Source organism: Equus asinus, chromosome 20, assembly GCF_041296235.1.
Source record: "Equus asinus isolate D_3611 breed Donkey chromosome 20, EquAss-T2T_v2, whole genome shotgun sequence".
Classification (NCBI taxonomy): Eukaryota; Metazoa; Chordata; class Mammalia; order Perissodactyla; family Equidae; genus Equus; species Equus asinus.
The window spans coordinates 39,376,364-39,391,304 of record NC_091809.1 but is presented as its reverse complement, the minus strand read 5'-3'; the positions used below and the strand labels follow the sequence as shown (position 1 = coordinate 39,391,304).

Genomic DNA, 14,941 nt, shown 5'->3' with positions numbered 1-14,941 from the left:
TAGCACCAGGTGGTTGTGTAGCTCTGGATAATATATGCAGTATTAGTATTTCTAAGTTTTCAATGTCTGTTAAATAAGGAGATAGATAAATGGTTTATAAAGCCCACTCAAGATTAAACGATCTTTGATTGTAGAAATACTTTGCATAAAAGAATATTGGAACACTCAAGGTGGGTCAAGGAACAAGGAAAATAGACCAACAGTAAAAACTCATCCAAACATAAAGACTAAAATTCTCTTTCAGTACAAGAGAAAAAAAAACTGGACCTTGGATCCCTCATTGAAAACACACGCAGTAATGAACAAAGCATTGTATCTTCTTCCTCAAATACTACTCATTTCTTAAGAAAATATATTTCATCCCAAGGTTTTCCTCAAGGAAACTTTGATATCCTTGTTCCTCAAACTACAGATAAATGGGTTTAACATGGACCCCACAATGGTATAGAGTAAGGAGGACACTTTTCCTTGGTCAAGGGACAAAATAGAAGGTGGTTTGAGATACATGAAAGCTCCAGAACCAAAGTAAGGGGAAACCACAATTATGTGAGAGCAACACGAACTGAAAGTTTTGGGCCTGCCCTCAGTGGAGCGAACCTGGAGAATTCTGGGGAGGATTAAACCACAAGAGATGAAGATGGTGACAACGGGCATTCCAATTTCAATTGTCACAAATATGAAGATCACCAGTTCATGCATGTAACTGCTATTGCAGGAGAGCTCAAGGAGAAGAAAAATATCACACATCAAATGATTGACAACATTGTTGGCACAGAAGGTCAGACTTGCTATGTTTCCCATATGGGCATGGCACCCTGAAAACCTGCTCACATACACACCCAACAAGAGGAGTAAACAGGTCTGAGGAGACAATGGTTTACAGATGGCAACATAACGGTCATAGGCCATTTCTGGTAGGACGAAGGACTCAGAGATAACAAACAAGCAGAAGAAAAAGAATTGAATTATACACCCTGCATGCAAGAAAATGTTCTGCTTTGAGACAAAACTCCAGCATTTGGCGGGTGATGGTGTTGGAGTGACTGAAATCTATTAAGGAGTGGTTGAAGAGGACAAAGTACATGGGAGTGTTCAGGTTAGAGTTCAAACCAATCTTGATAAGACCAGCTTCCCCACAACGTTGACCATGTAGAAACCTAGAAACAGGAAGAAGAGAGGTATCTGGAGTCCTGGATGATCTGTTAATCCTGCATGGATACACTCTGTCACAGAAAAGTTCTTGGCTGCCGTACTCCACTGGAGATGAATAAGGTAGGGGCAATCTGTCAGGACAAGAAAAGAGAACCACTAACAAAGAAAGAAACACTGACACTCGGCCCCCATAATACACTCCCCATTTTTGAGAATGAAACCTAGCGAGAAATTTGAACTTTGCTATGGTAGGATGGTTGTTACTATTTACTATGGATCTATCTTCACAGCCCAAGTGACTTGCACTTCCAGAGAGCACTATGAGGTTAAACTTTGCATCCAGAGTAAGAACTGGTGCTTCCAGGGAAAGGGATACCAAAAATAGGTAGATGTGTTTAGATTTTTAAGTCAGTTCATTTTCTACGTCCTTCTCTCTCTTGCCTGGAGAGTCCTCACTGGGAGAAGACTCTGAGATTTCCCAGAGCTCCCACCTCTGGATCACTGCTGTCAGATCAAGAAGGTGAAGTCATGTTTTACCAAGGATGTCCTAGTGCAACTGGCTTTAGGTTTAATGATAATTTTTTAAGCTAACACTTATTTAAATGGTTACTGTGTAAGTCTTTATATAAGAATTATGTAGCAAAATTATCATCATCCCCATTACACAAATGAGACAACTGAGTTAAGAAACTAGCCCAAAGTCCCAAAACTACTGCCTTGCTGCCAGAAGGTAAACTTAGGCAGTCTGACTTTCACGGTTTGCACTTGTAACAACAATGTTACACGACTGACCAGGGTCAGGCAGGCATTCACCTTCCTTTAGTTTAGAGCCATAATGCTATTCTCTACTGTCTGTTGTCCATAGCTGTCCTCCAAGGAAAGAGGCCATAGTGGATAGAAGACACAGCTTGGGTCTCAGAACTCTCCTCTCCCAGTCCAGTCCAAAGCATCAGAATCTCTATTTTATGTTAGAACCCCTTCTGCACAGAAGAACATGATTTCCAATTGTTCATTTGCCCAAAAGTCCCTCCAGCTTCAAGGAAGGAGACCATGCCTTTTTCTAACCAGGGGATACAGGAGACTAAAGTGTTTTATTACAATTACAGCTCTAAGTAGCCTGATTATTAAAACAGAGACTGCATGAAGACCATTTCCTCAGAGATTACTTTGCCAAAGGAAGAAGAAATGTTTGTACCTTTGATATTGCTTGGTGTGGCTTTTAGAGGCAATTCTTTCAACATACATTTATCCAGTACTTAGAAAACCTCTGGTGAAAAAATTATCATCATTACCATTTCTGGAATACCCAAAAATGTACCTAACAAAAATCCCTTATACTGACTGCTGGCTGCCAAGATCCAAAGCACTATACAAATATATCCTTATTTATTCCTCGCAATAATGATATCCATTTAAAGGTAAGTTGCCCACACAGACGATATGTTTCAGAGCCCACATGCCTAGGTCTGTCTCACTCCAGGGTCCTGAATCATATTCGCTAGACTAAACTTCCTCCTGATGAGAGCTACCGAAATCCATAAAGCAAGGTTCTTGCTTATTGGATCTGACAATCTCTTGGAAAGTAAAAAATAAATACACCATAACTTTAATCAAAAGAAGTGATTAGATCAAGGAAAGACAATACAAAGGGCTATCTATTATAATTTAGGATAGTACATTAAATAATTTATTCATATTCCAGTTCATTCCAGGAATTAATTGCTTCACTTCAAGCTCAAATAAAAAGGGAGTGTCTCTCATTTACCTCCTCTGTCTTCTCTTGGAGTGTAAGTTTCTTTATTTTTCCCCTTTTTTTGTGTGGTAACATTGGTTTCTAACATTATGTAAATTTGCAGTGTACATCATTATGTTTCAATTCCTGTGTAGATTACATCATGTTCACCACACAAAGACTACGTAAAATCATCACCGCACACATGTGCCTAATCATTCCTTTCACCCTCCTTCTCCCCTTCCCCTCTGGTAACCACCAATCCCATCTCTGTCTCTATGTGTTTGTTTGTTGTTGCTTTTATCTTCTATTTATGACTGAGATCATATGATATTTGACACTTTTCCTCTAACTTATTTTACTTATTTAGATAAGATTCCCAGGATAAATTTGTTCCCACTGTTATGTATGCTTATGAGATCTAAAGATTGCATTGGAAAATATAAAAAAAATCTTTAATTACAGGTGACATAAGTGTACATAGAAAATGCAAGTAAATCTATAAACAAACTAGTAGAATTTAAAAGTTAATTAATATGGTCATGGAACACATGGTTAACATATAAAAATTAATAGCATTTATACATTCTAGGAAAAATAATTACAGAGTGATACTTTAAAATACCATTTCCTAGCACAAAATATGATATATCTATTTAACAAAGTTAGTATAAGACCTCTAAGCTTAAAACTAGAAAATATGACTAAAGAACATTTAAGAAAATCCAAATAGATGGAAATATATGTCATGTTCATGAACTGAAAAACTAAGTATTGTTTAATTGTTAAGTCTATCTTAATTAATCTATGGATTCAATTTAATACCAGTCAAAATACCAGCAGACACATTGATAACAAGATGATTCTTAAATTTATATGGCAATACAAAGGTGCTAGAATGAGCAAAATCACTTTGCAAACGAAGAGAGTGGGAGGATTTGCATACCTGCCTCCAAGAATTTTAAAAAGTTACAGAAATTAAAACAGTCTGGGGAGTGAAGTAAGGACAGGCAGAGTACAATGTCCAGAAATAGAGCCCTATGTATAGCATCAACTGATTCTTTTTAAGGTGCTGGAGTAATTCAGTGGGAAAAGAAAGTTATTTTCAATGAATGATTCTCAAACACCTAGATGTCTTTATATAAACAAAAAAGATCCTCAAGCCCTATTTCACACCATATACAGTTAATTCATGATGGATCGGAGACTTAAATGTAAAGGTTAAGCCTAGAGAAGAAAATAGGAGAATATCTTCAAGACCCTAAAGTAAAGAGAATTTGTTAAATATAAAAAGTAATATCCATAAAAGGAAAATACCATAAATTCAATTTGATCAATATTAAAAACTTCTGCTCTTTGAAATACATCACTAGGATATTATGAAGGAAAACCAAAAACAGAAAGAAAATATTCACAACACATGTATCTGTCAAAGGACTCATATCTACATTATACATAGAAATCCTACAAATAAGTTAATAAAAGACTAAAAAATATATATTAAGGGGATGAAGTTTTAAACAGATATTTCAGAAGATATTCAAATAAATAATAAGCATGTGGAAAGTTGCCCAAAGCATTACTTATTAGAAAAATGAAAATTACTACAACAATGCTATCACTACATACCTAGTACAATAGCTAAATTTTAAAAGATTGACAATATTCGATGTTGGCAGGTATGTGGAGCAAATAAAACGCTCTTATATTGCTAGTAGGAATATAAAATGGTACAACTATTTGTAAAACTGGCAGTATCTCATAAGTGAAACATAGACTTACTCTGTGACCCAGCAATTCCACCCCTAGTCTTACACTCAAAAAACTTAATGTATACATCCACAAAATGTCTCTTACATAAACGTTCGTAATAGCTGCATTCATAACAGCCAAAAACATTGCTCTTAGTGGGAAATTAACCAATGAAGGATCAACAGGAAAATAGATAAGCAATGTTATATTCACACAATGGATGATAACTCAGCAATAAAATGGAAAGACTAAGGAAATGTGCCACAACTTGGGTGAATCTTGAAAAGAAATAAAGAACTAGTCTGGGAAAGTACACCAGGAAGACACTAACGGGAGTCTACAATGCTAAGCCTAAAGGAAATTTGCTGCCCAATGAGTAACCTGTAAGAGTCTGAATAACAGAGTGATAATTCATTTATTCATTCAACACATTAATGAAGAAACAATATATCTGGCACTGTTCTAGGGGCTGCAGATAAAGCTCTGCACAAAACAAAGTCCTCACCTTCGTTGAGCTTTTACTATACCAGGGAGAAGACAGACAATAAATAAAAGAAACACGTAAGTTATGTAATATTTTAGAAGTTGATAAGAGTTATAAAAAACAAACAAAGAGGTGTGAGATGTGTGTTTAAATAGGATGGCAGATTAGGTGTGTTTGGGAAGATGACATTTGAGCAAAGACGTGAAAGACTATGGTCAGAGTTGTGCTGTTAATATCAGCTACTCTCATGGACCAATGGGTGAATATTCTTAATGTAGCACGCCTCCCAGGCAATGTATTATTGTCCTGTGCTTCAGACAATAGCTTCACCATAAACACTGGCTATCTTGGAGGGAATTTTGTACTTAGTGGCAAGTTAGAAAGGGCCAAGGACTTTTCTGAGCTTTTTATAAAATCACGAGTCACACAATGAAAGTCACTGCCCACAAACATTTCTGGTCTTTAAATAGCCAACACCGGCTACTTTAAATTCCTTTAATTTTCAAATCAGCTCTCAGGAAGGGATCTGATAAACTCCTTTGTACAGGGACTAATTGACCTGGTAGGTGGCCACATATACTCCAAAAACTTTCACAGGGCATTTATGATATTTTTAGTCAAAGAGAAAAAATTCCGTATTCAGAGAAGCTCAAGCCTCAGTGAACAAATGGGTAGGCAATGTTTTTGATCAGGGCTTCTCAACAGAAGTTTATGAAATCATACCACAAAGGCAGAAACCCCAGTTCTTGTCCAGTCCACCTACAATCTCTGCACCAGTCACCATGTTTATGTGTGGGCACATATAAATGTCTGCTTGCTTATCCACTTCTGTGAGACATTTTCAGCCAATTCTCCAAAATAATGGTGCTTCATCTGTGGGTTTACACTTAGATTTTGCTTTGTTTCATAGTGACTCAAATGATTCCCAAGCCTGATCTAAATTCCACCACACATAAGATAGAAATGGAGAAAACTAGTTAACTATGATAAATTCTCATAAGGACCTAGAGGTAAAGAAGACCTCAAGCGTTCATTGAAAATTGGCTTTTTTCGGGGCCGACCCGGTGAAGTAGTTGTTAAGTTTGTGTGCTCTGCTTCGATGGCCCAGGGTTCATGAGTTTGGATCCAGGTGCAGACCTACACAGTGCTCATCAAGCCACGATGTGGCAGTGTTCCATATACAACACAGAGGAATATTGGCACAGATGTTAGCTCAGCAACAATCTTCCTAAAGTAACAAAGAAAGATTGGGAACAGATATTAGCTTAGGGCTGATCTTCCTCACCCCCACAAAAATTTGTCTTTTTTCTAGGAGCCTGGAGGTTTCTTGTCTGTATGATGCAACTTCCTCTGAATTGATGTCACTTCAGAGACTATTGCCATGAAAACTTTGTATCAAATGCATTTTGCCCATGGCTTCTCCAAAGTCAAGTTCACTGATGACTTTCTCCAGCACAAGCAGAAAGGAGTACAGAGAAATAATTTTGACCATGTTCATTTGGTATAGAACCTTCCCCTTTCCAGAACCTGACTCCACTTAATCATTTCTTTGCTTTAATTACTTCTAGTGCATATGTAGCATGTGTATATCTAACATATGTATACTTATATACTATACATATTATTATATGTAATGCAAATTCATGTATGACATGTAAACACATATACAATGTCTTTATACATCTGTCTCAGAGTCTTTGTAGACCAGCAAATAACACTAGTGTGGCACTGAGTGAGTTGTTCACCACTACACAGCAGAGAAACACTACAACACACATTACTTCCACAAGAAGAGGCATAGAGCCTAGCTGGAAAGAAAAGATGGCAGCTGATTGCTCTTCATTTGAAATAGCCTCAACTTCCAAGGAAGTGAATAAAATTAAGGTCATTAAACCAGAGTCAGAAGGGATAGCATTCTATTTAATGTTCAATTAATCTTCAATTTGTACGTCATTTAGCATTTCAAAATTCCAGATTTAGCAACAAAAATACATTGTTCTTGTGCTTGAGGAACTTACAGTCTAAAAGAGGCAGTTCTCACATTGTCTCTTGTGCCTTTTCCTTTCCTCTCATATTTCACTTCCCAGCATCCTATGCACTTCTTTTTCTTCTTCCTGGTGAGCTCCTCTGTGCAACAACCTCCTTTATGAGGGTAGCTACCAAACCGGAAACATTAGTTCTCGTCTTTCTATTAAATGCCTACATGTGGTATATAACCTCACTGGATATTTACAATAGGCTGTGCTATGATCAATCACACACCAATTTCAAAGATGAGCTCGTCTTCTCTTCTGCAAAAGCAGATACCTCCCCATCCTACCCCATTAAGTGGGTATAACCATTGGAAGGAATGACAGTGGAGTATCAAAAAGGTGACTGTCTGACAATTTGCCTAAAACAGTCCTAGTTTATGCCTCTTGTTGCAACAAACTATAAGAAGCTACATTGTTCTGTCTCAGATACATACTGGTGAATGATAAGCTATGGTCTCCCTAAGTCTCAGAACATGAACTTTGGAATCAGACTAATTTCAGTACCAATCCTGGCTCTGCCTCCAAGTAGATGTGTAACCTTAGGAAATGTTTAACCTCTCTCTGAACTTCAATTCCCTTACCTTGTCCAAAGATGATGACTGCATCTCAAAGAATTGTGGTAATGAATAAATTCTGCTTATTGTAGCCCTTAGAATTCATAAAATGAAATCATTTAAATTATATAGTAAATTTAAAATATTTAACTTTAAATATATAAAATTAATAAAGTAATAAATAGTAATATATTAGTATTCAAAATTATCTCTCTTAATGACAGTGATGTTTAATATAGCCAATGGTATCAGAATAGACTGAAAGAGAGAGAACAGCAGCAAAGAGATCAGTTAGAAGACTTTCCACAGTAGTAAATACAGAAAGATACAAACGTTGTAGGAGACATGGTGATGGAATATTAACACAATTTAGTGTCTCAGTGGAACAGAAGTGAATGATGGAAACTGGCACAAATCAAATTAGACTAAGATTTCAAGCCCAGGGAGTCAGGGGTAGGATGATATAAATGAAGAATTAAAAAATAAAGAGAGTAATTAACTGAATTTTAGACAAGACTATAAAGTGCTGGCAGAAATTTCAAACGGTAGAGATCAAAAAAAAGTTGGCAATAGAAGATCAGAGCTTGAGAGAGAAGAGGGAGATGCAAATTGAGAATTATAGGAACAAGATTGATCACAAAGGACAGAGAAATGGTGAATTGCTAAAAAAAAAAAAAGTATGTTTAAAGACAGAATACTTGATCTTTCAGAATAGAAACTTGGAGATTCTGGGAAGATGGCAATAGACAAGGATTGTGAACTCACCTCATCCTACGGACAAAACAAGCCTACAGGTACCTGTGGAACAATTTCCTCTAAGAGAGATCCAGAAACTGGATAAAAAGAACCCCTGCAACAAGGGACAACACTGACAGGGGTGGAAGAGGCAGAAATACACCTCTGCTAAGGAAAATAAAAAACACATCCTAGCTGTGGCGCTTCATGGCCAGGAGCAATCTTAAAGGCACGAAGCTTTTCCTGGAGGACTGGGGGGATCTGAGCAGGAGATCTGTGTCACAATAGGCATCCCAGACTTTGAACTCAGTACAACTGAGAGGAGTTCCCATAATACCTGGCTTTGCCAGCTTTTAAAACCAATGGAGAATACCTCTGGAAAAACTATAGAATTTCAGAGAAAGAAAAGCCTGCTCTTAAAGGGCTCACACACAGATTTACCCATTCCAGAAATCACCAAAAAAACAGCAGAAAGAAATGTGCATAATGCTTTGGTAAAAGAAACTCACTTTCTAAGCTGTAAGTGCATCTCAGAGAGACAAGAAGTGGCTGGGCCCACATCCCCAGGGACAGGGACACTGGCGGCAGCCATTACTGTGACCTAGTACAGTCCTGCAGACACAGACACTGATGGTCACCATTGGATGTCTTTCTCTGGGTTGTTTGTACTCAGGTTTACTCCACTGACCACAGCACTGATTTAATCCAGGGCAGCCAGGGCAGACAGCCTACACTAAGGACTGGCCCCACGAACCAGTAAGCTCACAGGCAACTTGTGGGCCCACATAATGTGGGTTATGTGGGATTTCTGCATGGGGTGGGTAAATTCCGCTTTGGCAGGGTATGCCCATCAGGTAGGTCTGCATTGGCAGGGTGTTTGGGCCCAAGGGCAGTGGGCATGTGGGCCACAACAGACGTATAATTGCTGGCCATCTCAAACACCCACCCAAGTGATCAGTGCCACCTTCCAATGCCTGAAACAACTGTACACTGCCACATCTGGGTGATCCCCACTCATCTTCACTCCTAAGAGATCTCACAACAGCTTCATGCCCCAGGGAGCTTTACTGGAGACTTGAAGCAATTTTGATCCTCTGAGCCTAGCAACCAGCTCTGCCACAGGTCTCATGTAACAGGAAAACATCAGCAATTGTGCTCTATGTGACCTTGCAGCCAGCTGTGTAGGGACTTGCCACATACAATAAAGTGACTAAAGTGACTGTCACAGCCACATGTGGCTGAGCTTTACAACCAGATTGCCATGGGGCCAGTCTAGCCTACCCTTGTGCACACAGCCAGAGAAACTCAAACACAGAAGAAGGACACACAGAGGACACTCTTGGAACATTTGGAATTGGTGATGAGAAGGAAGCACATTGCTGGGCCTCATAGGCATCTCTTACATAAGACCATTATTTCCAAGATTGACAGAAATAGCTGATCTGGTACATAAATATAAGCACAGAGAAAGAGGCAAAATGAAGAGACAAAGGGATATGCTCTCAGAAAAAGAAATCAATGAAATGAAAAACAATATAGAGTAAATACCTATAGAGTACAAACTAAGAGTGATGAGAATTCTCACTGATCTTCCTTGAAGAATAGATGAACACAGTGAGAACTTCAACAAAGAATTGGAATATATAAAAAAGAACCAATCAGAATTGAATACAATAATGGAAATGAAAAATTCACTGGAAGGAATCAACAGCAAAGTAGATGACACACAAGAACATATCATTCATCTGTATGAAAGCATAGGGGAAATCACCCAAGCTGAACAGAATAAATAAAAAAGTATTAAAATGAATGAGGAAAGTCTAAGGGACTTCTGGGACAATGTCAAGTGTACTAATATTCATATTATAGGTGCCTCCAAAGAAGAAGAGAGACACAAAAGGTCAGAGAAACTATTTTAATAAATAGTAGATGAAAACTTTCCTAACCTTGGGAAGGAAACAGACATCCAAGTACAGGAAGCACAGAGAGCACCAAACAAGATGAACACAAAGAGACCCACACCAAGGCACATTATAATTAAAATGTCAACAAAGATAGAGAGAGAATCCTAAAGGCTGCAAGAGAAAGGCAACACGTTATATGAAAAGGAAACCTCATAAGACTATCAGTTGATTTCTCAGAAGAAATCTTACAGGGTAGAAGGGAGTGGCATGATATATTTAAAGTGCTGAAAGGAAAAAACCTATGGCTAAGTATACACTACCCAGTAAGTTTGTTCTTCAGAGTGGAAGGAGAGATAAAGAGATTTCCAGACAACAAAAACTACAGGGGCTTATCATCACTAAATAGGTCTTATAAGGAAAGTTAACAGGACTTATTTAAGTGGGGAAAAAAGACTACAAGTAGGAATAAGAAAATTATCAAAGAAAACAGATAAAGGTAAAGATACAGTAAAGGTAGCAGATTAATCACCTATAAAGCTAGTATGAAAGTCAAGAAACAAAAGTATTAAAATTATTTATCTCCATGATAGGAGGTTAAGGGATACACATAATCACAAAAAGAGGTTAAATATGATATCAAAAATATAAAATGTAGGGTGATGGCAGTAAAAGTGTAGGGTCTTTTGGTAAAGCTCAAAGTTGAGACCATCAGCCTAATATAGATGGCTACTTACATAGGTTATTATATATGAACCTCATGGTAAACACAAACCAGAAACCTATAATAAATACACACATACAAAAGAAAAAGAACCTAAACGTAACACTAAAGAAAACCATCAAATCACAAGGGAAGAGAGCAGAGAAGAAGAAAAGAACAGAAAAAAAGTAATGAAATAGCTATAAATATATACTTATCAATAACTACTTTAAATGTCAATAGTAAATGCTTCAAACAAAAGGCATAGGGTGGTTAAGTGGATAAAAAACAAGACCCATATATATGCTGCATAAAGAGACACACTTCAGACCTAAAGACAGACACAAACTGAAAACGAAGAGATAGAAAAAACACTCAATGCAAATGGAAATGAAAAGAAAGCTGGGGTAGCAATACTTCTATCAGAAAAAAATAGACTAAAGCAAAAACTGTAACAAGAAACACAGAAGACTACATCATGATAAAGGGATCAATCCAACAAAAGGACATAACACTTGCAAATATCAATGTGCCCAACATAGGAACACCTAAATATAGAAAGCAATAATTAACATATATAAAAGGAGAAATTGATAGTAAGACAATAATAGTAGGATATTTTAACAGTCCACTTACATCCATGGGTAGGTAATCCAAATAGAAGATCAATAAGGAAACATTGGCCTTAAATGACACTAAGACAAGATGGACTTAGTAAATATATACAGAACATTCCACCCAAAACCTACAGAATACCCATTCTTTATGAATGCATGTGGAATATTCTCCAGGATAGATCACATATTAGGTCACAAAACCAATCTCAATAAATTTTAAAAGATTGAAATTGTACCAAGCATCTTTTCTGACCACAAAAGTATGGAACTAGAAATCAATTACAGGAAGAAAACTGGAAAGGCCACAAACATCTGGAGATTAAATAAAATGCTACTGAGCATTTTTTGGGTCAATGAAGAAATCAAAGGAAAAGATTAAAAATATACCAGAAGACACTTGAAAATGAAAATAAAACATACCAAAATGTATAAGATAAAGCAGAAGTGGTACCAAGAGGGAAGTTCATAGCAAGGCCAACATCAATAAAATCGGGAAAATATCAAATAAGCAATCTAAGATCACACTTAAAAGAATTAGAAAAAGAAGAACAAACAAATCCAAAGTCAGTAGAAGGAAAAAAGTAATAAACATCTGAGCAGAAATAAATGAAATAGAGACTAACAAAAACAATAGAAAAAACTAGTGAAACTAAGAGCTGATTATTTGAAAAGATAAAGCAAATTGACAAACCTTTGTGAGACTTACCAGGAAAAAAAGACAGAAGGCTCAAATAAATAAAATCAGAAATGAAAGAGGAGAAATTAGAAAGGGCACCACAGAAATATAAATGATTATAAGAGAATACTATGAAAAGCTATACACCAATGAATTGGATAATCTAGAAGAAATGGATAAATTCTTAGAATCACACAACCTTCCAAAATTGACTCAATAAGAAACAGAATCTGAATACACCGATCAACAGTAAGGAGGTTAAAACAGTAATCAAAAACCTCCCAAAAGACAAAAGTCCACGACCAGACAGCTTCCCTGGTGAATTCTAGAAAATGTTCAAAGAAGACATAATATCTAACCTTCTCAAACTCTTCCAACAAAATGAAGAGGAGAGGAAACTTACTAACACATTCTACAATGGTAAACATCACCCTGATACCAGAAGCAGACAAGGACAACACAAAAAAAGAAAATTACAGGCCAATATCAATGATGAACATTGGTGCAAAATCCTCAACGAAATACTAACAAATCAAATAGGCAATACATTAAAAAAAATCATACACCACAATCAAGTGGGATTTATTCCAGGATTGCAAGGATGGTTCAACATCTGAAAATCAATCAACGTGATACACCACATTCGCAAATTGAAGAATAAAAATCACATGATCACCTCAATAGACTCAGAGAAAGCATTTGGCACGATCCAATATCCATTTATGATAAAAACTCTCAATAAAATGGGTATAGAAGGAAATTATCTCAACATACTAAAGTCAAAAATGACAAACCCACAGCTAACATCATACTCAATGGTGAAACAATGAAAGCTATTCCTTTAGAACAGGAACAAGACAAGGATGCCTACTTTCACCACTCTTATTTAACATAGTATTGGAAGTACTAGCAGGAGCAATCAGGCAAGGAAAATAAATAAAAGGGATCCAAATTGGAAAGGAAGAAGTAAAACTGTCACTATTTGCAGATGACATGATTTTATATATAGAAAACCCTAAAGAATCTACCCAAAAAACAAACTATTAGAAATAATAAGAGAATAGAAAAAATTTGCAGGGTACAAAATCAACAAACAAAAATCAGTTGTATTCCTATACATCAAAAACGAAGTAGCAGAAAGAGAAATTAAAAATACAATCCCATTTACAATTGCAACAAAAAGAATAACATACCTAGAAATAAATTTAACCAAAGAAGTGAAAGACCTGAACACTGAAAACTATAAAACATTGTTGAAAGAAATCAAAGAAGACATAAAGAAGTGGAAAGAAATTCCATGCTCATGGATTGGAAGAATTAACAGAGTTAAAATGTCCATACTTCCTAAAACAACCTACAGATTCAATGCAATCCCTGTCAAATTGCCAATGACAATTTCCATGTAAATAGAACAAAAGCCCCTAAAATTTACATGAAACAAAAGACCCCAACTAGTCAAAGGAATCCAAAGAAAAACAACACAACTCAAGTTATCACACTCCCTGATTTCAAAATATATTACAAAGCTATAGTAATCAAAGCAGCATTGTACTGGCCGAAAAACAGACACACAGATCAGTGGAACAGAACTGAGAGTCCAGGAGTAAGATCACATATCTATGGACAGCTCATTTTCAACAAATGAGCCAAAAACATGCAATGGAAAAAGCAAAGTCTCTTCAATAAATGGTATTGGAAACACTAGACAGCAAAATGCAAAAGAGTGAAAATAGACAATTATCTTACACCATAACGAAAAATTAACTCCAAAAAGATTAAAGACTTGAATGTAAGACTTGAACCATAAAACTTTGAGAATAAACCATAGGCAGTATGCCTTTGACATCGATCTTAGCAGTATCTTTTTGAATACCATGTCTCACCAGGCAGGAAATGAAAGAAAAACAAATGGGACTACAACAAACTAAAAAGTTCCTGCACAGCAAAGGAAACCATTAACAGAGTGAAAAGACAACCTAACAATTGGGCGAAGATGTTTGCAAATCAGATATCTGATACTGGGTTAATATCTAAAATACACAAACAACCCATACAACTCAACAACAAAACACAAACAATGCTATTGGAATATGGGCAAAGGAATTGAACAGACATTTTTCTAGAGAAGATCCACAGATGGACAACAGGCACATGAAAAGTTGTTGTACATCACTAGTTATTAGGGAAATCCAAATCAAAACTACAAAAGAGCTATCACTTCACACCCATCAGAATAGCTGTAATGAATAGGACAAGAAATAAAAAGCATTGGAAAGGATATGGAGAAATGGGAACCATCATACACTGCTGATGTGAATGCAAACTGGTGCAGCCACTATGGAAAAAGAGTATGGAAATTCCACAAAAAATTAAGAATAGAGCTATCATTTGATCCAGCTATTCCACTTTGGGTATTTATCCAAAGAACATGAAAACATGAATGTGAAGAGATATTTGCATCCCTATGTCATTGCAGCATTATTCACAATAGCCAAGACATGGAAACAACTTAAGTGCCCATCAATGGATGAATAGATAAAGAAGATGTGATATATATATATGATGGAATGCTACTCATCTATAATAAAAGATGAAATGTTGC

General features: G+C 36.5%; 1 pseudogene; it reads right to left on the bottom strand.

The window, feature by feature from the left end:
* Positions 1-357: 357 nt before the first annotated feature.
* Positions 358-14,941, bottom strand: part of LOC106836004 (olfactory receptor 8B12-like) — a 31,207-nt pseudogene continuing 16,623 nt past the window's right edge.